At 50.8% G+C, this 24,680-nt stretch overlaps 1 long non-coding RNA gene across 1 annotated transcript; it reads left to right on the forward strand.

Annotated features, from left to right (window-relative positions):
* The first annotated feature begins 21,157 nt into the window (after positions 1-21,157).
* Positions 21,158-24,185, forward strand: LOC124097933 (uncharacterized). The gene is made up of 3 exons (XR_006853412.2): positions 21,158-21,258; positions 22,497-22,617; positions 23,227-24,185. It is a non-coding gene; the product is annotated as an uncharacterized LOC124097933 (long non-coding RNA).
* The last annotated feature ends 495 nt before the right edge of the window (positions 24,186-24,680 follow it).

The following is a 24,680-nucleotide window of genomic DNA, read 5'->3' on the forward strand; positions in this document are numbered from 1 at the left end:
TGCAGGGCAGAGAGTCACATGAAGGGAGAATCTCCCACAGTGTCACGCTTTGGGGGCAAAGAGAGAGAAAGAGAGTCCTTCCAGATGTTGCTAGATAATGCTGAGCTGTTTCCATCAAAGCCGTAGGAAGGGCATTAGCTCACATGGAAATAATGTTTGAACGGGCTGGGAGTGGTTCCTGGGGCTCGCCCTGCTCCTGCCTGCAGCTGACCCACCCTGGGCTGCTGCACAAGGCTCACCGAGGTACCGAGCTGTGGACATGGGTTAGCAGGACTCTGGTAGAAATAACCTCTGTTGAAAAAGATAAGCAATTAACACCATCCGTTGGGCGGGAGTAAAAATGCCTCAGAGACTCAAGAACAGAAATCCCAGGGCTTCGGGTCCCACAAAAATGCTGAGAGAACACCACAGACATGCCCGGGAGGAAGGTTCAGAAAAACCAGGTGGATTCATGTTCCCTCGGTAGAGAGAAAGCTGTCTTCTCTCCATAACCACTGGGTTAAATCTGCCACTGTCGGGTTGTACATTTTTATTCCTGTCTGTAGTGAACAATCTTAGTAACCTGAATTGATTTTACATCATTTTAATTCTAATGAAATGTTGAGATTGTCAGCTCAAATTAAAATCTCTTTATTTCAGGGTGAGTAAATATGAAAGGGTTCTTTGGATTTAAGCTTGAGTTGGGAGCTCCTAAGAAAATTATGCAATGCCCCCCATTCTGATATTTATAAAATAGAATCTTAAAAAATACAGTCTTAGCAAGGTGTGCAGGCCTCCACCTTAGCCACGTGATGGCCAAGGACGGCTCCTGACCCCTGCAGGGCCACATCCACACCCCGTGGCTGCGAGCAACCGCCCAGAACTCAGGCCTAATGAGACAGCATTCTGGAAGAGCAACTCCTCTCCTCGTCCCGACTCCAGTGGGCATGAAATTCTCGATTGAACAGTTGGGGAGGATCCATCAGACCTGTCTGGTGAGCCGGGAAAATTGGGTGCAGAGCATGTCGTGGCCCATGACCCTCAAAGTCAGCTGCAGCTGGCATCGGGCAAGGTTGCTCCCGGCTGTGGGTGTGTGGCAGCGGAGCCCCAGGCTGAGAGGAGGGTGGCTGGGAAACAGGCGCCCTCAGGGAAGTCAAGAGGTGGGAGCCTGGGAGGAGGGAAGGAAAGGGCCAGCCACAGGAACATTGGCAGGTGAGATCTGGAGTGTTTCTCTAAGCTCTTGGTATCCAAGGGAAGGGGCTCTTTACAGAGAGATGAGGTGGTGCAGCAGGCAGACAGGGTCAGTCAGACCAAACCACAGTAGCCAGGCAGCCTTCAATATGGGCACAGTGAGGCCCATAGGAGGGGCTGAGAATGTCACGGCTCTCCAATGACAATTAGATGGAGGTTGAGTTTTCGGTATGTAGGAAGGCTGTTGTGTGGGATACACTGACACTAAGACAATTACTCATTATCTGAAATTCCAACTTAACTGGGCCTCCGTGTCTTCCCCGGCTGAGCCTCGCAGCCCAGATTTACTTCGCTCCGCACACTGTGACCCTTGACAGAATGAGCGGTAAGGTCTGCAGCAGAGTTTTGACACCACCTCCAATTCCTTTCCTTAAGGAACTAAGGGATGAGGAGGGGACAATTTCTGACTGCTGTGGCCTGGGAAGTAGCCTCCATCCCTCTTGAGCTTGGACACCAGTGTGCACCCCATAGGTGGTTTGCAAGCCACCAAGCACACAGTAGGCCCTTTGCTGTTCCCAGCCATGATTGCTAAGGCTTCATCTCCCTTATGCATTTACTCAAGTACAGTTGTTCAGAACAAAGTCTGCAAATCTTTATATATTAACTGCTATGGAAGCCTTTGTTTGCCTCCAGAATACGCTTTGAAAGGCTTAATAACCTGTGTTCCTCACTAATTCAGGAAAAGCTACACAAAAACACATCAGGTTCTTTTTTCTGTGTTTTCCTGTGCTCCCTCTGCATGGTGCAGGCTCCCGATGGTTGTATTCTCTCTCACATCAGGCTTCATGGAGCCTGTCCACCTGTTCCTGGGGATTCAGGGTACCGTGGACATCTTCTCCACTTTCCTTCTCCTTAGCTGACAGTCTCACCCTCTGCTTGGGAGGTCACCTAACCCAGCTCTGCGGGGATGGTCAGACCCGTCCCCAGCCGGGCTCCCTCTGCTGTGCCCCAGGCCCACATAACCAGCTGCCTCTCACCCTGAGCGCAGGGAGGTCCATCAGGAGCAGAGCCAGAAAAACACATTGACCCCACCACCTGCAGGACACTCCTCAGAAAGCATGGTGGGAGGTGCAGCCCCCCGCCATGGCAGAGAGGGTGAGTGCTCCAATGGGGGCACCCTCTCTGGGGACCCTGGAAAGAGAGTAAGAGGCTGTGGAAGGGAGTTCCACTTTGAAGGGCAGATGCAGGGCAAATCACTCCATGGTCTGAGGCAGAGGGGCCCAGGAACCAGCTCTTTATGGTCCAGGGAAATCTGCCAGAGCCTTGATATGGAGGCTGGGCGGGGAGGGGAAGGAGCTGATGTGGGGAGCGGGAGGCCGGAATGAACCTGGAACTGGTGGCTACGAAGGGCTGTCCCTCTATTTTTCTTTTATATGAGCACACATGATTTTTTTTGTTTTGTTTTGTTTTTTCCTTCCTACAAAGTCTTATGGGGCCAAGGTTGCATGGATGGCTGCAATAGCCCTATGCATCCTCATTAAGGACGGCAGCCAGAGTGTTCAGCCAGTTCCATGCATTGCAGAGACAGGAGGCGGGCCTGGGAGGGATTGGCCACCTCCGTGGGGTGACATCTGAAAAGGCAGGCTGGGTCAGCACAGCAGATTGTTCGCAGCTTAAAGCTTCAAATTAGATTATTGATTAGGTTAATTTTCCGTGGGATATTGGATTTGGTTTGCATTTCAACATCAGAGTTCATTAAATTTGCATTGCAGTTGATTATCTTCCATTAAGAAGCACATCTTGAAGTCTCATTACTGGGAAATGTATGTGCGTTGACACCCCCTCAGTTCCAACGCTGAGAAGGCAAATATAGGCGCTTCCTATTGATTTCATTGAATTTTGCTCCACAGCCTAAACCCATATTTCATTTTCAACCCCCATTCCAGTTTCTTAAAAAATCAGCACCGCTCCCCACAGCACAAAGTGGGGCAAGCCCAGAGACTACTGTTAAGTCCCATCAGTCCCTCACGTAAAGGACAGAGAGACCAGAGCGCCCGAGGGTGTGGCTCAGAGGTAGAGCGCTTGCCTTGCACGCATGAGTCTCTGGGCCCAATCCCCAGCACCCAGGGGGAAAAGCATCAAGTAATATTTCTGTCTAACTTAGAAAATACTTGACTCAATAACTTTTGAGGAAATTTCACTTAAAAGTCTAGTTGGGAGTTGGGTTTTTATTCATTGGTTGGTTTGGTTAGGTTTTTGTGTTCCAAATACAACCATACCTATGGGGTGGTCTGTTTCGAGGGTTTTGGTACTGGGTATTGAACAGGGACACTTTACTACTGAACCACATCCCTAGTCCTTTTAATTTTGAGACAGGGTTGCTCAGGGCCTTACGAAGTTGCTGAGGCTGGCTTTGAACTTGTGATCCTCCTACCTCAGCCTCCCTAGCTGCTGGGATTACAGGTGTGCACCACCACGCCCAACCAGACCTGGGTTTGTAAAGCTGTATTTCAGGTAGATAACCCAGGGCTGTTACATCTGATCACCACCACTTCACACTGCAAAAACTTTTAAGAAAGAATAAAAAGATGGTTAGTTATGGTTAGTTTTACAGATCCGAGAATCCTTCCCCTGGCCTTGGCTTTGGGAAAGGCAGGTGGCTTCCCCCTGGAAGGCAGAAGTGTGCGTTCAAAAGCCAATGAGAATTTCAAAGAGGAGTTCACAACCTCTGGACTTGTCTTCAATTCTCACTTGCGATAGATCAGTCCTCCGGGGGCCGGGGGGGATCTCCACCAAAGCCGTGGAGATCCGGAGAATCCTCACTTTCCTTTTTCTTCTTAACAGCAGCACCAAGGAGGAGCTCCCGCCTGATGATGACAGACACCTAGCAGGGAAAGCGCTTGTGAGGCCCCAAGTTTACGGGAGGTCAACCCTGCGTCTAGATTCGGAGGACACACATTGTCCTGGGGCCTCCGTACAATCACACAGGAACCCCACAGTCCGGCACAGGCAGGCGGTCAGAGGGAAGAAGCCGCAGGGCCTCTCCCTAAGGCACGGAGTGAACTCGGATCGCCTCTCTGCCTGCCTGTGCGGCCTCCTGTAGGAACTCCAGTTCTGAGCTGGAGAAGCTTCCAGACGCACACCCCTCCAGGTCCCCCCAGGGCCCAGAGCACAGGAACTGTGTTGATAGGAAGACCCTGAGGACAGGTCGCCCCTCCAGGGCTCCCTAGTCTTCCTGGTATATTGTCACAGCCACAGACTGAGGGGGGGGGGGGGCAGAAAACATGACCTGGTGACTAGAAGCAGTTTCTACTGCAATATGCTGACATGACTCAGTGTTCTCCAGGAGAAACTGTATGCACACAAGCTACGGAGGCCACGCAGGGCATCCCTACACCAGGCGTCCCTGCAGACCAGGCCCGGCGGTGAGCAGGGTGTGCCCGCAACAAGACATTTCCAAAGGTTGGAGCCCAGGCAGCAAGGGTCTGTGCAGGGTCAGCCCACTGCAGGAAAGCACAGCTCGGACCCAGGTTCAGTGAAGCAACGTGCTCAGCCCTGACCAACAGGGTCACCTGGGCTGGGCTGCAATCCAAATCCAATATCCCATCCCTCTCCATACCAGCTGATTCCAAATGTGAAGGGGAAGGGGACTCACTGTTTAAAATTCTCCCCAGGTGATGCCAATTGAAGTCAGGTGAGACAAGCAGGGCTCAAGATGCTCTTAACTATTTCCAGTTGGGGCAGGCAGCAGTCTTCTGTTGTGGACAGCAGGAACTTGGCCCTTGCTAGGCACAGGAATGAATGGCACCTGTCTAAAGGGGCGTGGAAGGCGGCAGATGAAGGTAGAAGTTGACATAGATGCTTGGGCAGCTATAACTAGTCTGGTTATGAAACCTGGCTTTGGGTCCAGGAAAACGGAAGAGGGTCTGATCCCCAGTCTGCAGTAGGCAGACGGCTGTGGTTCTCCCTTCAAAGCCAGGTGGCCCGTGGCCAGCTCTGCTCCCTCAGTGCCAAGCTTCTTAACAGGGATCACAGCTCATGGCCCCCCATACCCCATCACCCCAGAGGCTGAATTCGTGTGGGCCCAATTGTCCCATGAAGTACCCTCCCTCTCCCATCACCCTTCCTTCTCTCCATGGATCCAACACAAAGATGTGCTAGATCTAGCAGAAGACCTCGCCCAGTCCTGTTTCTCCATCCCGCAAATCCTGTCACCTTCCTCCTGTGCAATTTTGAGTATGTTGAAAACAATTAGTCCGGCAGACGGACCCCAGCTTGCCGTGCGGAGGAGGCAGAGCAGACCCACCCAGGCGACATGTGGAGGAGGAGACCAACCCGCAGCAGCCCCCCCATCTACCAACAGGTGGCTGGCCCAGCCCACTTACGTCTAGAGACAATGACCAGGACCAGGAGGACCAAAACCAAGGTCCCTGTAGGCCTGGTTACACCAGAGGCAAGGTATTGGTAACCTGCAGGGACTCTACAGGATTACGGCATAGAGACTGTAACCCCGCAGACCCGTACTGCTAGAGAGGCAAAGCGGGAAGTCCCATCAAAGCCATTTTGGGGACGTCAGTCACCATGAAGCAAGGTAGAATTTCCAGCCATCTGCAAAGCACCTAGGAGATGACTCCCTCCATCAGGGCTTCCTCTACCTTCAGAGAGCAGCAGATCCGTGTCCCCTGGTGGCTTCTGTTTCTAGCACAGTCTTCTAGGATTCGGAAATCATGAGCACCTTCCCACGTGATTGGACTTCTCTCTTTCACCATCTGAGCATCATTTGGGATTAAACTGGTCTGCTAGTGAAAGTTCTCCTGCGATAGCTCGGGATTCTATTATTAAACCAGTTTAATCACCATCTGCTTTGAGTGTTGGCATCAGCCATTTCTAGTTAAGGGGCACAATAAGGCCACGGGGTGGGGGGTGTACTTCTAGCTCTAACGATATTCTCAAAATTGACCACAGCGCTAATCAAACCCTTTTTCCTTTGACAGTCAGATTCTCTTTCATGCTTCTCTTTGCCTTCACTCTCAGAAGCCCTCCAGAGTTGTTCCAGAGATGCCCAGAACACAGCTTAGCCCCTCTCCGTGTCCCTTAATAAGCCCACTCAACCTGGGCGTTTGACGATTTCATTGTCTCTATGGATGTCGCCAGGCATTAGTGGGCTCCCAGGAAGGACTCACGTTGCAGATCACATGGCCTTCAACTGTCTGACCATCCCACCTGTCACTTTTATTTATCCCCTGGGTGCACTGAGCTAAAAGAATAAACTAAATCTTCAGAAAACAGTGTTCTTAAAGGAACCATCGTGAAACTGTGGGATCTCTCTCTCCCACCACTGTTAACCGAGGACCTTCACAATCCGTGGGCACCCTGCTTCCTCTGCTTCCTCCCCAAACTCCAGTTTCCAATGACCCAGGGTCTGGAGCACCCTCAGATAGGCACTCAGGCCCTTGCTTTCGTGACGTCCACCAAAAGTGCCGCAGCCCTGGTACTCTTGACCCTCCCCACCATTCTCAGGGAATGAAAGCTTTTGCATTTTCCAAGCAGACTCTAAGGTTTAAAGTAGTTTTTTTTTGTGCACAGCAAAGTTGAGAGGAAGGCACAGAGATCTCCCGGGTCCCCCTCCCCATTCTCAACAGCCCCACTGAGGGATGCACTTGATACCACGCGTGAACCAGGGCGTGCACGTGCTCTCCTGCACCAGGGAGATCTGCTGGTCTCACTAAGCCAGGCCAGGTAGGGCGTCCAACGCAAGCTGCGTTGTGATAGCGTCCAATGCAGAGTGACGAGTTACAAGAGTTGCTCAGAAAGAAGACAGCCCTGTCCTTGCTTCTTTCATTACATCTGAATTCCCCACTTCTCTCTGAAACACTCTCATTTCCAAAGCAAACACGCCTCAGTCATGGTTCCCTGGTGAGCTTCCCCACAGCGGGTGGACCGTGGCCGCCTGTGGACACTTGGATACTACAGTGACTGCTGACTTCCTCACTGTCCGGTTGGAAGAGGCCTCATTTTTAAATGATTCCAAAGACAGAACTCATTTCAGAGAATGGTTTCTCAGGGAGCTCAGATGTAGCAAAGTGTGAAAATTTCGAGGAAGAGTTCAGCTCATTATTGCATAACCCCTGAAACTCCTGCTCAGCCACCAAGGTCAGAAAATATAACTTTTGAACATTGGAATCAAAGAGAAGAAGAGGGCAATTGGCACTTGCTTGACATTTGTGGAAAAGAAGGTTTTTGTTTTTGGAATCAGGGTAACTTGAGTGATCATGAAAGACTGAAAATTCTCCCTTCCAATTGGACTCCCACCATGAATAAAGCTCATTTCAACAGGGTGAAGGAGAGTGCTTCCCTCTTTTTGTTTTCTTTCTTAAAAACAAAACTTGGTCAAGCAAGTGCAGTGGTGCACACCTGTAATCCCAGCCACACAGGAGGCTGAGGCGGGAGGATCCCAAGTTCAAGGCCAGCCTCAGCAACTTAATGAGACTCTGTCTCAAAGTAACAATAAAAAGGGCCAGGATGTAGCTCAGTGGTGGAGCACTTGCCTGGCCCATGTAAGGCCCTAGGTTCAACGCCCAGTGTGCAAATAAATAAATAAAACTTGGCCAAGCAACTTAACTTTGCAAATTTCTATTTCAAAAAGTGCTATGCTTAGCTGGTAGAACTAAAGATGATATTTTCCAGATGTTAAAAAAAATCTTTTCTATGGCTATTATCATTTTTGGACTTCGTTAGCTAGTACACATACACTGAAAAATGCTACGGTTCTTAAAAGACAAATTAAAATCTTTCCTGGACAGCATCATGGGCTAAACATAGAGGTAATCGTGTTAGTTTATTTTAGTCATACATATTGTCAACTTTGCCAAACCAATTTGACCCCTCACAGGTGACCTCCAGGGGCTGAGGCGGTGGTATGCATGTGAATGCCTAATCACCAGCTTTCCTGGGGCAGGGGATCCCCAATTCGTAGCACTTACTCATTTTTGTGGAGGATTTCCAGGAAAGCAAAGCTCATGACGCTGCTACAAACATTAACTAGTACACAGCACCTGGACACCCCCAGGTTCTGGGAGGTGGGTGCCGTCCCAGGTCTCTGCCTCTTTGGACACCTCACCAGCAGTTTTCTGGAAAGACTGATTTGAAGCCTGTGTGGTTTTCCCAAACTCAGCAGCAGAATTCGGTTTCCTTCCCAGTGGGTATCAACCAACAGAACCAGGGGCCACCAAAATGCTACTTTGAGAAATGGAGCTCCCTCCGTCCCTGCACCTGCCTAGCCAGCTCTCACAACCTGAGCCCTCCCCTCCTCGACAGTGAAAATGCTTTCCAACATCCCCTAAGCAAACATCACGAAGCCTCTGTTGCCAGCAGAGACAGCTCGAGGCAGAGCATGTCCCTCTGGGCCACGGAGCAAAGGACAAGGAACGCAGCACCCCGGGGAGTGGGTGTTCCTGAGTGGTACAGACTAGCCATTCCCGGGCAGAGTAAGATGCACATCTGTATACCTCTCGGGCTGTTCTTGGTAAACCCGCCAGACCCCAAGGCTAAGTACAGCTGGGTCCTCACACTCCCCGGGACCTGCCAGCTGGGGCACGGTCACTGTGTCCCCTTCAGACCGTCCTTGGCATGGGAAGGGAAAGCCAGCCACTCTCAGGACTGGGGGTCTACAGATGGGTCTCGCCACCACGCTCACCTGGATTCCTCGCTCCAGACTGGCTGGAGAACAAGTCCCTCTCTATTTGTGGGCTTGGCTAAGTAGCCAGGAACTTAGAGGTGGAGGAAGCACTTAGGGCAGGATTCTGGGGACCCGAGGAGGCTGAGGATGACTGAATGCGGCTGAGCAGCCCAGGGAACACCGGCCTCCATATCAAAAGGAAGACACCGCGGCTCGTTCCATGCTCCCTGACCAGCCTCTGTCACCCAGACTCACCTGGTCTTGGGCACTTTACCTAGTCTTTATCTGTAAGACAGGGAGTGTGAGCAGCTTCCCTGGGGTGACGTGCGATTGAGTGGTGAGGGAGAATCCCCATGTGCTTCCAGACTCTTCACGGGCCACGCACAGTCCATGTTGTTATCAATCTCGACTGAGCAGGGCCTGGCTAAAACTCACAGCCAGTTTCACGCTGCCAGAAGCCCTTTAAGACCAGGGAAGTATGCTGATTTCTCCAGCGTGTCTTCCTTTCTCCTCCCCCAGCCCTACCACTTACTCTTAACCCAGTTTGTCAAATCAATGTATCAGTCTACCCGTTAATGACCTCTTTCTTCTTTTTAACACAGCATCGATTCCAGGCTGGAGGAATACGGAGACGCTCTGGGCAAGAACTGGGAGGCAAGGCGTTGTCAGGGGGAAAAAAAAATTAAAGCTAAAAATAGTTCATTGATTATCCAGGGAAAAGAGGATCTAGATTTGACTCTCGGCAGCTGTCATTTTTATTTCTGCGAGACGATCATGCCTCCTGCTGTTTTAACCCAGTTTTTAAGATTTATTTCACACACTCCAGCAGCCGCCTGCCTGTCAGGAGTAATTTTTATTGCCGTGATGTATTTCATGCCAAGAGATTTGTCACTGCTGAGAACATCTTCCGGGGTCCATGATTTAATGAGTAAGCTCTGTAAGTCAATATGTAAGCAAGAACATATCATCCACAGACACCCTCACATTAGCAAAGAGGTTTTTTTCCTTAATTCCTAAAATCAGCTCCCCTCTCAAGATTCCTTTGTTCTTCCACTTGGGAAGTTCCCCCTCAGGCCCTGATTATACACTCTGCAAAAACGTCCAGAGGGCCTGGCTGCAGGCTGGTGACCACAGACTCCCCCACCCCATGGGCACCAGGGCCGGGGCCTGGAGGAGGTCAGGAGGGCACACAGGGCCCAGAGCCACACCAGCCAGGGCAGGTGGGATGAGCTCATTGTCCTGCTCCCCCCGCCCCTTAGGATTGGCCTATGAGGCCGGCTGAGCCTGGTCCAGTCACGAGATCCCCAGTGGCCTGGCTCTGCAGATGCCCTGGCTGAGGTTTCTACAGATGCCATCCACCTCTGCAGTCTTCTTCAGAGGGCCTCCCGGGCAGCCCCCGAGGTCAGCCTTCCACCCCGGCTGTCCCCCAAGAAACCAGATTAAGGACCCAAGACACAAATCAGCGCATTCAAACCGAAAGGCAGAGGTAGTCTATTTGCTGTGTTGTGTCAGAGAAGGTGATGCCCGTAACCAAAGGAGAGCATGACAAAAGGGCTCATTGGGGACAGTTAAAAGTCAGCTCAGCCAGTGCAGGAACAGTCAGCTCTGACCCACAAGTTCTGCCAGGAATCTGAGCTGTTTCAGTCAGAGGGCCATCGTGGTACCAGGAAGCATCCGGGAACCCCTTCCCCTGCCCACTAGGCTGGTGTGTGTGGGGGGGTGTTCATGTTATTGTAGAAATGGATCTTTCCTCCTAAAGCTACAGCAGGGTGCACCCCTGACGGCACTGGGAAGGCCAGAATAAAGTGTAGCAGAGTAGGGCTGGGGTGTAGCAGAGCACCTGCCTAGCACGGGTGAGGCCCTGGGTTCCATCTCCAGAACTGAAAAAAATAAAAAAGTGGCGAGGCCCCAGCACCCCACAAATGACTCCGTTCCTAAGTGAAAGCAATGGTCATCCATTTTTAGATGCAGGGGAGCCCTCCTCGAGAGCTACATCACCAAAGACAGAGTCCACAGGTGATGAAACGGGTTTTTTAAAAGGCACTCTACAGAAGTGACACTCTACAGAAGTGACAGACGGGCTTGGAGGTGCAGGAGACTTTGGGGCTTTTGTAGGGGTTTTGTTTGTTTGTTTTGACACAGGGCCTTGCCGTGCAGCCCAGGCTGGCCTAGGAATCCTGGACTAAGTGGTCCTCCTGCCTCGACCTCCAAGTAGCCAGGACGCACCAGCAGGCTCAGGGCAGGGGAACCCTGAAGCAGGAAGAAAGGGGTGTCCCTCAGGGTCTCTGTGCAGGCTGACCTCCCCTCCAAGGTGCTCCGGGACGGTCCTTTCCACCTTTCTCCTGCTGCAGCTGCAAGGCCCCCCTGAAGCCTCTTCTCCGGCTGCCCTCCTGCTCCAGGCAGGGCGGAGACCACGCCATCAGGGGCCTCAGGTTCCAGGCTCTGCAGGGACAATGGCCCAGAACCTCACTTTCATGTCACTCCCAGCTCCGAGACAGTGCCCTGGCCTGTGTGTGCATGATAAAGGATGTAAACAGCAATGCTTGATGAAGGTCTGCTATTTCCTATGACTCCTCAAGAGTTTCAGCTCAGCGTTTATTAAAGGAACAACATTAAAGAAAAACTTGTTATTGTTGAATTGTACCCCCAAAAGTTACACCCCAGTCCTGATCCCCAGTACACGTGAATGAGGCTTTTACTGACAACTAAACCACACACTGACGGTCATCTGAGACTGGTACCGAGGGGCTCAAGTGGTCTCTGCCCTCAAGGAGCTGATGTTCTTGCCGGAGGGGGGCGGCAGAAAAATGAAACATAGATTTTAAAGAGTGAAGCATAAACAACAGCATCCAATTAAATGCCACAATGCAGTACAGCGCTCAGGTCCTGGGGGAGTTCAGAGAGAAGGGCTGAGAGGTGGCAGGAGGCTCGTGAAGCAGGGATGGTCACAGAGAGGACAAGGACGAGGGCCTGAGGCTGGACCACTGTGTGGGGGAGAGTAATGCATCCACTTCCAACTGTGGGAGGCAGGGGAGTCCCAGGGAGCATCCCTTCTCTTGGGTTGTGGACGGACTTGGGTTCCAAACAGGAGGGAGACCATTTGCCTCTAACTTACAAAGGGACATGGCGGCTCGGCAAGGGGAGACAGGCAGACTGATCTTTATGGCCCAGAGGTAAGTATTCACTCACAAAAAAAGACGATTCTCAAAAGACAAGGAGCAGCCAGGCAAGGTGGCAATTTGGGAGGCTGAGGCCGGAGGATCGCGAGTTCAAGCAACTTAGTGAGGCCCAAACCAACTCAGAGAGACCCTGTCTCTAATAAAATATGAAAGAGGACTGTTGATGTGGCTCAGTGGTTAAGTGCCCCTGGGTTCAATCCAAGGAACCAAAATAAAAATGGCAAGGAGCATTGCAGTATCATAGTGAGTCCGAAGCACTTCGTCCCTCCCTGCCATGAACATGACCAGCCTCACTCCCACGCTGGGCGGGGAGGAAGGCGGAGGTGTCCAAGTGCCACTCAGAGATACCGGCCACAAATAGCCCAGCAAGCATTCCTCCGCCAAGGGTTGTGGACGCCAGATGCTGTTAGCAGCTCGAGACCAGGGTGACCAGAAACAGGGACCCTCGAGATACCCTGTGATCCAGGCCCCGGCCTCGGACGGCCGTCATGCCACTTGCCCCTCTGCTGAGTGGAAAATTATTCTCTCCAGGAATGGCCTCGCTGACTCCGTGATCATGCACCAGCTGCGTTGAGGCTGCCAAGCTCTAGAAAGTCTTTAAGATGAATTTTCACAACATGGCTCTGAGCGTTTTGGTCATTCCAGAATTGGGGCCCCTGGCCATTCCCAGGGGGCCTGGGGATGAGACATTTGAAAGTGTCACTGATGCTTCTGTGTTTGGTTAATCCTGTGGGATGTGCTTTCGCAGGTGACTCTCTGTCTTTGGTCCCTAAGGTTTTCAGAAACTCACAGCTATGACTTGCAATACGCATCTGTGGCAAAGGGTCCCTCCGGCCCTCCCCACAGCCTGGCGCTCCAGGCCCTCTGGTGCCTCCTCCTCGGGGTGGACTGGGCAGCCCTCCAGGATTCCCCCACCGTGTCCAGGCAGTTCACCGCCCAGGACACTGTCCAGAAAGTCTGTGTGGTTACTTCACCACCTTCCTGCCAGGCCTGGGGAGGGGACTGAGCCACCTGGGCACCCTGAGACGAGGATCCAGGCCGGGGTTCTGCCTGTTGCCACTTGAGGGCCTTTCCACACGTGGAGCAGAGCCACATCTAGGTCATCTCTCCTCCCTCAACACATGTCCTTGAATATAAACTATTTCTTATTGTAGATCAGGATCTAATTTTTTTTTTTCTGTAAAGGACAAATAAGTAAACACTTGTTGCTTTCTGAGCCATATGGAGAGAAAAGTACTTTGTTCTCTGCACTTTGCCACCGCCGTGCTTCTTCACCTTCCCAGGAGTGACTGATCTGTCTCCAGTACTCAGTTCTGACACTGAGGCCTAGATGAGCATGGCTGTGTACCAATAAAACTTTATTTATAAAATCAGACAACGGGCCAGAGTTCATGTGTGGGCCACAGTTGGCCGACTCCTCGAAATCTGATATGTGCATATATGTGCTGATGTTTTTGAATAGCCCATTACTATTTTAGGGAATTTTCATGGACAGCTAAGGGAAGCAGGTGGGGCCAGTGTTGTACATGTTCACTTGACATATTAGGAAACTGAGGCTCACCAATAACTTCCCTGATATGAACAGTCGGAAAATCACGGTGGAGACCCAGCCACAGTCCTTTTGTTTCCAAGTCCAATCCACCCACTTCCACACCAGTATTTTTCAGAATTTGTCTCTCCCTGTGTAATAGGCACTAGGTGAAAGAGGAGTTCTGGGGTTAAATAAGTTTGGAAAACTTCACATTAATCAAGGTTATGGAGAATGTTCATGTTTTCTGTGAGATTTCTAAGAGGGGATTATAATGTGCTGAGTTTTCCAAACATATCAGACACCAGATCCTTTTTGTTTCATGTCCAAGAAGCTGTTAGGATTCATGTTTCCTGGACTGGAGTCTAGGAGACCCTTCACTAAGCAGAGAGAAGGGAGTTTGGGGAGAAATGTCAGACGGAGACCCAGACAGGTAGAGGCCCCTACAGCAGCCCACCTCAGACAGCCCTGGGGAAACTGAATGACGGCATCTGTCACACCTGTGCCCAAGTTCAACGCAACCAAAGCAACCCAACCGAGCAGGGAGGAAAACGCGTCTCACCCGTAGGACACCGTAACTGCCCCTGGCGTTGTTCGTTTATCTGTTTTTGTTTATTCCGTCCTGGAAAAAATCGCTAATCTGACTAGTCACAATCCAAATTGATGGTTAGACCTCTTTTTCCCCTTTCAGTCCCTCACGCAGAGGGGACAGGCCCTGGCTGGGATTTAGGGTGCAATTCAGTTAGAGTCCTAGTTCCTGAAGAAATAACTGCATTAGTAGAATACTTCTCTGAGCCCATGAAGTGGGTTTTGATGATATTTTGAAGGCATATGACTGGGAACCCAGGGAGGTCAGCCCCTGGACTACAAACACCCCATCCCCCACAGGATTTGGGCGGGACCAGTGCTCAGGGAACGGGACCAGGATGAGAATCAAAATCCACAGGCTCACTAGTGGCACAAGTGCCCCGAATCCCCAGTGCTGGTCTTTCTGACAAACCAGGTTGGAGCCATAGCCAGGGCTCATTTGATTTGGCCTATTCATTGGGTCTCCTTACTAGTCACCTGCACCCCCTCCCTAGCCCAGCAATGCTTCCCTGGAAGTCCAGGGGATGCCTCTTGCCTACTTCAGAGTCAGGAGTCTAAAGAAGTGCACCTGCGAGTGTGACCTTATTTGGGGACAGGTCTTTTTATACATGAGTAAGGTCTTGAGAGGAGGAGATCCCTCTGGATTATCCAGGTGGTCCCTAAATCCAAAGACAAGGAGAGGTACAAAGAGGCAGAGGATGGAGTCACAAGCTGGGGGCCCATGTCACCAGTCACCTTGGCAGGCGAGGCCCCCACCTTCCCCTAGAGCCCTCAGGGGGAAGCTTGGGAGTGTCTTGATTTCTAACTTGACCTCAGAGACGGTGAGCGAATGAACCTTTGCTGTTTGGAACCACCAGCTATCGGTCATCTGTTATAGCGACCACAGGAAGTGAACACGGTGCCCAATTGTTTAAAAAATGAACTTTTGTTAGATTTCAAAGACTGCTACGCATGCAGCCTCACGTGTCCTGACCTGTGGTTCTGGGGCTCCAGGTACCACACTCTCACTCCAGGCCTGTGGACAGTCCTGGTCTCAGCTCCACTCCTGACTCTGAAGTAGGCAAGAGGCATCCCCTGGACTTCCAGGGAAGCATTGCTGGGCTGGGGAGGGGCTGCAGGGGACCAGCATGGAGACCCAGTGAATCGGCCAAATCAAGTGGAGCAGGAGGCGTCACGAACGTTCACCAGGGACCTGTGTTTCACAAAGGAACAATCATGGCAATGCCACCAAACTCGGCTCGGCCTGGTGTGCTCAAAACAGCAGGCACATTTGCGCCCATGGTGAGCATCTGAGCTACCATTCCGGGACTCTATCTGGCCCACTTCCTGGATCTGAAATCTGAAGTCCTTCCTCCTCTCCCTCCCCATTTAATCTAGGATAATATTTTAATTTGTCTATTTCATCATCCCAGGGGGGAAAAAAAAACTTTACCCAAAGTTGATTCTAATCTCCTCTGAGAAACCACAAGGGCCAGGGTGAACCCAGGGGCAGCGCTGAGGAGGACGATTTGGTTGAGAAAATGACCTGGGCTCCCAATACGCACAATTACACGGAGAGCTTTTTTGTTTTGTTTTGTTTTAATCAAGTAGGTCAAAAGGCACTGCAGATTTCGAAGGAATGAAATGACGGAAGGCAAGTGTCCCCCAGGATTTGAACGGGCCCAATTCAATTACGTTTCCGGCAGGAAGGCACTTAATTTTTCTAATAAGCAGGTGTCCAGCAGGAGCCCCCAGTAAGCAAGCTCTAATAAGAAAGCAATCGGGTGCTCCCAGTCGTCCCTTCTCAACTTTCGGGGTCTCACACTGTATTTTTCCATTACAAAAGAGAATGGGGGGGGGAAAGAAAGAAAAAGACTATGCACAGAGGGAGGAGAAGGGAAGCTGGAAATTCCTGGCAGAACAGATCTGTTCCACCAAAGAGGCACCAAAGAGCACTCTTTCCCCTGCCCTGGAAATTCTAAATGCCACTGTCCCCCATGAGCTCTGTTTCCCACTAAACATGCAGAGCGGAGATGGGTACTAGCTGATAACATGGCCCTGTGCTGCGTTTGGCAGAAGCACTTCTTTTTCTTTTTTCCAAGAGCTGAACCAGGTTCTGGATCACAAGACCTTTAGAATGAACAGCCAGCAATTTTTTCCTCTGCAAAAATGTGGTGCCTGCCTCTTCTCTGACCTCACACTGGAGACGGGCCCTGGGGGCTGTAGCAGGGCTACATGGTAGAGTTTTGTAGAAATCACCGTTGAAGAAGGGGGTGCATTAATATTGCATTTGAACTTTGCCCAAGATGTATGTGCACATCCCTCTGTGACTTCATAAATATTCCAGAGCGTTGGACAGAGAAAGGAGTGACAGTTACGGTAATCACAGCCTCCCCGTCAGAAGGGCCCGTGGCCTCGAGGCCAGTCATGATTTGGGTCGAGCTCAGCCTGCTAAGAAGCCACCAGCAGAAGAGCTCTCTGGTCCCAGCACTTACGTCCCCCTGAAACTAAAGCGTCGACTCCTGAATGGTGGATTCCAATAAAGGCAATAATTTGTCTCCAGCTGGTGCGATTGTTAAATTAGATGCCTGTTGGGTCTCCAGAAGTAATATTCTCCTCTCAGCCACAATGAAACCGCCCTGTCTTGGGGACCACTAACTCAACCCAGGCAAAAGGTTCTCAACTTGAAGCCTAAGATTTTCAATGACAGTAATTTGCCATACGGAGGCATGAAAAAAAGTTCCAGAGATACATAGTAAACCAGGGGAGGAAAAAGAAATCTCAACAGAAGGCTTAAGCCATTTCAGTATTGTAATAATTATTCTTCTAATGTTTTAATCAAAGGAAGCAGCCTGTCTCTCTCCCCTCATCTATATTCAAGCCACCACACTTTGTAGGTGTTAATCTCCACGCCTTCGGGCTGTTAGAAGGGAGCGGAAATTGGCAGTCCCTGAGCCACAGAAGCCTGGAGAACAGTACCTGGCACTGCCCTTAATTATCTCGATTATGGTAATGTGTGTTGTTTGTCAACAGCTCGGAAGAGCCGGGACTGCGAGGCAGTTGGGGAAATTGGTTTTTACATGTAGGTTTGGGCAATAAAGGTTTTCTTTCCTTTGTAATTAAAAAAAAACTCATTAAAAATGGATTTTGTATTTATAAGAGTGAAAGAAGAAACCCAAGGTGGCCCATAATCCCAGCTAGCATGTCTTTTCTTAAAGCCATTTGTCCAATGTGGTTTCAATAGTTTACATTCTTCTTCCTCACAAGTGACCAGACTATAGGTATGTATGTGTGTGTGTATAAACACAGAGGATATAGGAGATGAAATAATTCATTTTCTGGGAGCTAAGTAAATACATAAAAGTTGCACTAAATAAAGTATAAAATCAGTATCACATTCATTCAAAACCATTTGGGGCTAGGCATTTTAAAACATAGCCATGCGATTTAGTATTCAGAACCCTGCCCCTGGTTGTTCTCAGAGCAGTATAGCAGAACACAGAACATGATTCCTGGGTCCGTCTTTTTGTTCCCAGTGCAGACAACCCTTCGAGAGACCACGGAAGTGAATTTGACTAACAGCCATTGGGACCATTTCCAGTCACAAATGGAACACGTGCAGGGTGGGTCCCCACGTCCACAGGTGAGCAGAGAACTACACGTGCCCATTTCCTCGAGCCTTCACTGAGGAAGGAGTGTCGGGCCCTTCGGTACCTGTCCAGATTCAACTTTTTCCCAGAATATTTTTCCAGTTGCCAGGGCTGCTCCCAGCATGAACACAAGGAGCAAGCTGGGTTTGTTGGAGAGCTGAGGCTCCCGTTTCAACAACCCTCTGCCTGTTGAAATGAGCTAATCAGACGGTTGGTTCCCACCTGCCAGCTCGGGGCACCCCTGTGCTGTGGCTTGCCCGAGAGCCCGGAAGAGTAGGGAGCAGACAGGGCCTGCGTGGACAGGGGCACGTTCCCATTCTGCCCAAGGCACCAAGGGCACTGGCGTCTTCTTCCTGAGGGGCCCTCTAGATGTGTGACTGCCTTGTGAAAGGGTCCCCAAACAGCAGTGTCGACACAAGAAAGAGTGAGGTGTCCGTGTGAGGCCTGGATCTAAGCCCCACATCCCATGGAGCAGCTGGGGGCCTGGGCAGGTCACTCTCCACTAGCTGACCGGGTTGGGTAAGACCTTTCACACCTTTCACCGGGCTGAGTAAGTCCCCCAGCATTTCCAAACCACGTTCCCAATGCAATATCTCCCGCTGGGTCACTTGTAAAGATGAAAACCAAAAACAAACACGTTTTATTTTTAAAACGTTACAAGCTCTCAAATGCTGAGTGAACTTGACTTTCCTCCCTGCTTCCTTTCAGAGCAACCCTGCCTCTTCACCCGCAGGGCTCTTACTGCCACGGGGGAGGGACAGGCCACCCTCACAGAGCCATTTCACTCCAGTGTGTACACACCAAGCCTCTCTGTTGAGCTGAGATCCGCCGCCTGGGTCCTGTGTCAGAACTTTATTCCACACAGAAAAAACAAGAACTGTCTCCCTGTAAAGGGTCCCCCAAGAGAGCTGACCGAAAACCAGGGGAGTCAGGCACGGCGGCCTCTGCATCCACAGGGACCTGCAGATTCCAAAGTGCAGAGGGAAAATATCTGGGAAAAAATCGTGTCTGAAGTGAACCTGTATAAACTTGTCCCCGACGCTGGCTCTAACCAACTAGTTACAGAGCATCCACGTCCTGTGAACCAGAGATGCTGGAAAGTACACAGGAAGATGTGCACGGGTCACATAGGACAAATGCCACCCTGTTGTATATGAGGGAGTGGAGCACTGGCAGGTGCAGTATTCAGGAACCGCCTATCACAACCCCCGAGGATGCCCAGGGACCGCCATGTCACACGAGATGTCCTGACTGAACACTGGAGCCTCGGGTTTGCCATGTCCCCTGCTGGAGAGAGTCTGGGGGTGGTGGTGGAGGGTTTTCCTGCTCTGCAGTGGGTTGGCGTGTGGTGCACCATGACATCTGGGGTGGCAGGGGACCCCATTCTCACTGTCACCTTCTCTCTGTTCCCCTAGCTGCTATTGGGTTGTCAGATACAATACAGAACGCCCAGGTAAATTGGAATTTCAAATAGATGACAAATAGTTCAGAACAAGTGTGTCCCAAAGACTGGTAAATCTATCCCTCCTAAATGACTGCCAGGGCAGAGGAACCATGGAATCGTAGATCTTTTTTTCTCTTTTTAAGGAAGGGGAACCGCCAAGCTCTCCTCTCACTTCTTCCCCTTATGTGTGGGAGCAGCCGCGGAGCAAGAAGCCTTCACTCGCGGTGACAGAGCCAGGTCCAGGATCCCACAAAGGGGCTGTTTTCTACGGGAGCGGTTTTGTGACTGACTTTTTTTAAAGCGATTTAATACAAAACGCTCTCAATTTTTCTGAATATTTATACAAATGGCTGAGCTGTGATTAGGGGGTGCTGTGTGCATGGAGCCTTTGTGCGTTGGTGGCCCCAGAAACAGCAAGAACTAGAAGGTTCCTTAAGGACCCTCTTCCCAGGAGTCTGCTGACCACAGGAGGAAGAACAGGAGGGAGTTTTTCCTGAGGTCATTTCCCAGGGTTTCCGCCACCCTAACTGGAGATACTTGTGTCTTCTAGCAAGGGGCAATCTAGAGAGGGTTAAGAAAGCAAGTTGGCCAGGGCAAGATTTATACCCAGAACACCGAACCTGAGTGTCGTGCTTGCTCTGGGTCACAACCCTGGCCCTCTGCCTAGACCTACCTGCAGACTCTGGACACTCCCGCACAGCGAGGCCCCCGTGGGCCTCCACCCACCACACGACTCGCTTCCTTCACTTGGGAATATGGAGACTGGGGTTTGTTTGGAAGCACATCTCTAGCTCAAGGTCAAAGCATACAACAAACCAAAGAGTGTGGCATAGTTAAAGCTGGGTTTGAAAGAAGGCAGGAGCCCACTATGGGAGACTGGGGGCATGTTCAAGGCCTCAGCTTTGTGAATATAAACCAGGACTTCTTTCCTCTTCAAGTGTCTTCCACTGTGCCCTGGGAGACGCTTGCTACACACAGGACATGATGAAAAGAATGCTGGGTGACAAGGTTGGTCTCGTCACTTTTCCCCACACTTAGGAGCTGGCCCAACAATTTGACTCTGTCCTGGCCGGGTCTGATGTCTGCAGAGTGCCCTGGGAACTGTGTTGATTGCACCGCCTCCGGACTTGCTTTTAACAGCACACGGCCCCCGCGGACTTTCCCCAGAATGTTCCACAGTCAGCCGGAGGCCCCCTGGCAGGCCATGGGTGACTGCACAATCTCACACCTGCCAGTGCCGGAAAGTTCTGGAAATAGGGACTCTGTGCCAGACATTCCTTTGGAGCAATCCACTTAATCCGGGCCTCGCTCTCCTGGCCATGGGGTGAGTTAAAAAATTTTTGAACTAGTGAAACGTTTTGCAGCCACGGTTGGCGACAAGCAAATCCGAGAACAGATGCAGATGTGAGCGCCTGGCGGGTCTTGCCTGGCCTCTGCCGCCCGGCTCAGGGCCTCTCTCCCAGCCTCACTGTGGGGCTGCACCTCCACCTCAGGCACCCTGCCCTCTGCTCTTGGTGACCCTGAAAGACAGAGCGATGTGCACGGTACTTCCCTGTGTCTTCTCTCAGGTGATCCCTCTGGCTGTCCTGGGAGGTGGGAGGACACACACAGATGATGAGCTGGAAGGGGAGAGGGTGCCATCTTCAGAGGGGAAAGTGACCTTTTCCTGGACTACACACGTCCTCGTGGGTAACACCTCACAATCTAAAAGCGACGACCAGGGAATATGGCCACAGCTTATACCTGGGCCCACTTATGGCCTTTTTACTGCTGGTCAAGGGTCTGACCTGTCCAGAGCCCTTCAGAGGGACCGCACACGTTGAAATTGGAGGAAGGAAGCAGGTTTCTTCTATGAGCTTCCAGAACCCCGTCTGGCTCCCTGTAGCCTTGGTCATGCTTTATTAGAACTGACTGCTGAATCATCTTCATCGGATATTTTATAGAAGGAAGGCCCGATGGGATGGAAAACTACCTCCCTGCCCCGACCAACACCTGTGTGAGCAGGGCCCTGGACGCACGCTTCTCCCTGACCATCTGAATGGGTATGCTTCTCACGTCTCTAAGAATTTGCTTCTTTTCCACTGGAAGACACTCATACCCTTTTCGCTACTCTGTGACTCACTCACTGTCTCTTTCTTTTTTCTTAAAAGTACATCATATTATCAAACTCCACGGGGTAGAGTGATGGTGATATTTCTTATTCACCTGGCAAAGTTTATGGCTGAGATTCAGCAGTAAAACAGATTAATGGAAAAGCACAGCCAACATATTTAGTACAAGTGTTGTGTGACCCGGGAGCCTTGAGCAAGGAGACCAGCCCAGGTGCCTTCAGCAATGGAGGACCCAGTGGAGGAAAGCAGGCCAGGGCTTGGGCTTAAGATCCAAAGGTCCTGGGGACCACAGTGACGGTGATTTGTTCAGATTCTTCCCTGTGTCTGAGTCTTCCTCTCCTGTGGAGAGGGGCAGGCCACTGTCACATGAGAGTTTCCAGGGGAGACGGTCATACGGCCTTCCTGCATCTGCCGTTTTCTCAAACACCAGGGAGCCACATTTTGGGGTAATGTTTCCTGCACTTCTTTATCAGGATAGCCCTGAATCTAATTTTTCCTAATTTTATATGCATACATAAAAAATAAATACATTATCACCTTTATGGGACACTATCATAGGAGAACTAATGGATGCCTAGAAGTTCTCATGATGTGATCGTCTCATAATTCCTCTTTGGATCTCTGTCTCCTACCATCATGAGCAAGTCTGCAAAAAACACTGCCGACTGTCCTGAAATACTATGTCTATGGGGCAAATTCCCTGCAGTGCCCAGTTGAAGTACATCTGCATTTTATTTTTTATAGGTGTGACCAGACTGCTTTCCTAAAGCCCTGTAACAATACTTCTCCTTCCTGGAGATCCTTCCCGGAGGATCCCGGAGCACCCTCTCCCCCACAGCTGGCTGGTGTCTCCGGTCTCCTTTCCCCAGTTAATGGGTGTACAGTGGCACTTCCTGGTCACTCTGCATTTCCCTCACTACTAAGGCAGCTGAACCTCTTTTCAAAGTCTTTCTGGAATATTTGAATTTTCTTTACTTTGAATTCTCTGAACTTGCTTAATGGCTTTTCTCTCCCAGGAGCCCAGACTTTATCAGGGCAGGGGCCAAGTGCTTCCATTAGTCTGGTTATTTCTGGTTCCCAAAATATTTACCGGCAAACAGTAAACACTTGATGAAAAATTGTTGAGCGAACGTATGAACATCCTTCCGTCCCTGCCATCCTCCTGCCAGGAGCTTCATTACAGACACCATGACATGTGTGCAGGGATTGACCAGCAAGGACGATGACCACAGCACGGCCACCACTGGAAGCCACCGGACAGCTGGACAATGGTGTTACAAAATAAAGCAGGTAAGAAAGAAATGGACAATGACCACAACACTCAGCTTTTATTCAGCACCTGCCTTAGGCAGCACATTAAAAGCTTTTAGTAAATTCTTTTGTTTAATCCTCACAATAAACCTATTAAATGTTTAAAAAGTGATTATGACACGTATGTACAAGTGATTCTAATCATTTAAGGAGACACTTCTATAGGCATAGATAAATAACTGGAAAGATATACACTGAATGGTCAACAGGAGTGCATTTCTCTGAATAGAAATGTACGGATCATCTTTATTTTCTTTTTTATACCTACTTTTCTCAGTCTCTTCTATCTTCTATAATAAAAAAAGAAGGAAAAATTGTTAGCTATCCCTTAATGGTATTTTAATATCTAGCTATTTCTTTTTGTTGTTTTTAATAAGTAGCATATATATATATATAATTTATATATCTTAAGAATATATATGTACTCTCTTGTACACACACACACACACACACACACACACACTCCTGCAATCAGCTGCTGAATACCCAAGGAAATAGCTCATTGGCCGCCTCATTTTTCCTAGGTAATGTATGTCCCGGGGCTTGTTTCCCCGCGAATGAGGTATATTTGTCTCCTCTGTCTTTTAGGGTTGGCCTCGGGTCCATTAATCATTCTGTCTGGAGCCCAAGGAGAAGCGTCCAGGAGCAGGAGGAGGGCCAGAGCCGTGGGGCAGCGGTGATGAAGGTGCCCTCCGCGGGGAGGCGGCCGGGGCCTGGATGGAGAGGCCATGTCCCACCTCGCTGCGCTGGCCACACCCTCCTGAGCGCTTCCTTCCCTTACTGTCCTGGGAAGTGAACGGGGCTGTTCTCTCCGAGTTCACAGAGACTGGAAAAGGACTGGAATCCAGACACCAGAACTGAAGTGCGGGACTGCCCACCCTCCGCCTCCAAATGGACACGTTCAAAGAGTGAAGGCAGAACGCGCTTCCTCTGGTGCTCTCCGTGCGTCCTGCACCCTCAACAGAAGCTGCTGGGCGCGATGCCCCTCCCCGCCCTGTGGACATCAGGCAAAGCCCAAGGCGAGTCCAGGACCCAGGGAAAGCCACACCAAGACACAGCAGAAATGCTACAGTCAGCCCCAGGGAGTTAAAGTCTAACAGATACAAGAAGGGTCCTCTGAGGACCCTGCAGCAGAGAGGCCACTGTCCCTGTGTCCCATCTTTCTGATGGCACACACCAGTGTGAACTAAGGTCAGGGATCAATGAAAGGCCACCTGGTGGCTGGGGACCCACACACCTTGTTAATATGCCTAAAATAAATCTGGGCCTGGGAGTTGTGTCTGCGGGAATTAATCGCCCCTGCTAGACACAGGACTTGTCCCAGTGGGTCAAGGTCCTCACCCAGGGAAGTGGGGAAGGGTGAACCCTGAACAGAGTCAGGTCTTCAGCTCTCCATGGCCTCAGTCTCCTCCCTTAGCAGTGTAGCCTTCCTCCAAGAAGATGGCATTCATGGTTCACCCTGCACAGCAGACAGATCAACCTGAGTATCCACTTGTATTTCATGGAAATTCTACATAACATGGGAACCTTCCAATCTGAAGCCCCAGAGGACCAGGGACAGCTATGCACTCTCACACTTAGGTTGGATGAGGAGTGGACAGGGTGGTGGGGGGGGGGAAATGCATGCTCGCAGAGCTTTGCTGTGATGGGAGTGAGCTGGGAACTTGGAGCCTGTGTCTTCACCCATAAGGACATGCCCTCCTCTGGGCACACAGAATCACCTCTCATCGAGGTCTCATGGCCTGCTTCAGGAGAAGGTCAGAGAATTCTTCCATGGCCTGCTTCAGGGGAGAAGGGTGGGAGAAGGTCAGAGAGACCTTCCTGCCTCTGCTGTTTTCTCAAATGCCAACTCTTCCTGCTCGGGGATGGCATTTCTGGAACTCTATCTCTGCCACAGTCTTCCTCCAGCCGACCCCAGGGGCCCACTCCTGACTCCCCTGGCACAGTGCTCGAGGGATCTGTCCCTGTCACAAATGGGAAGCACCATAAGCCATGGGCCCAGGAGGTGGAGCAGCAGTGGCCACCTCTCCCTAGGAAGCCCC

This window comes from Marmota monax, unplaced genomic scaffold (genome assembly GCF_021218885.2).
Source record: "Marmota monax isolate L192 unplaced genomic scaffold, Marmota_monax_Labrador192_F-V1.1 WCK01_AAM20220418_F8-fsc00141, whole genome shotgun sequence".
In the NCBI taxonomy this organism is placed as follows: domain Eukaryota; kingdom Metazoa; phylum Chordata; class Mammalia; order Rodentia; family Sciuridae; genus Marmota; species Marmota monax.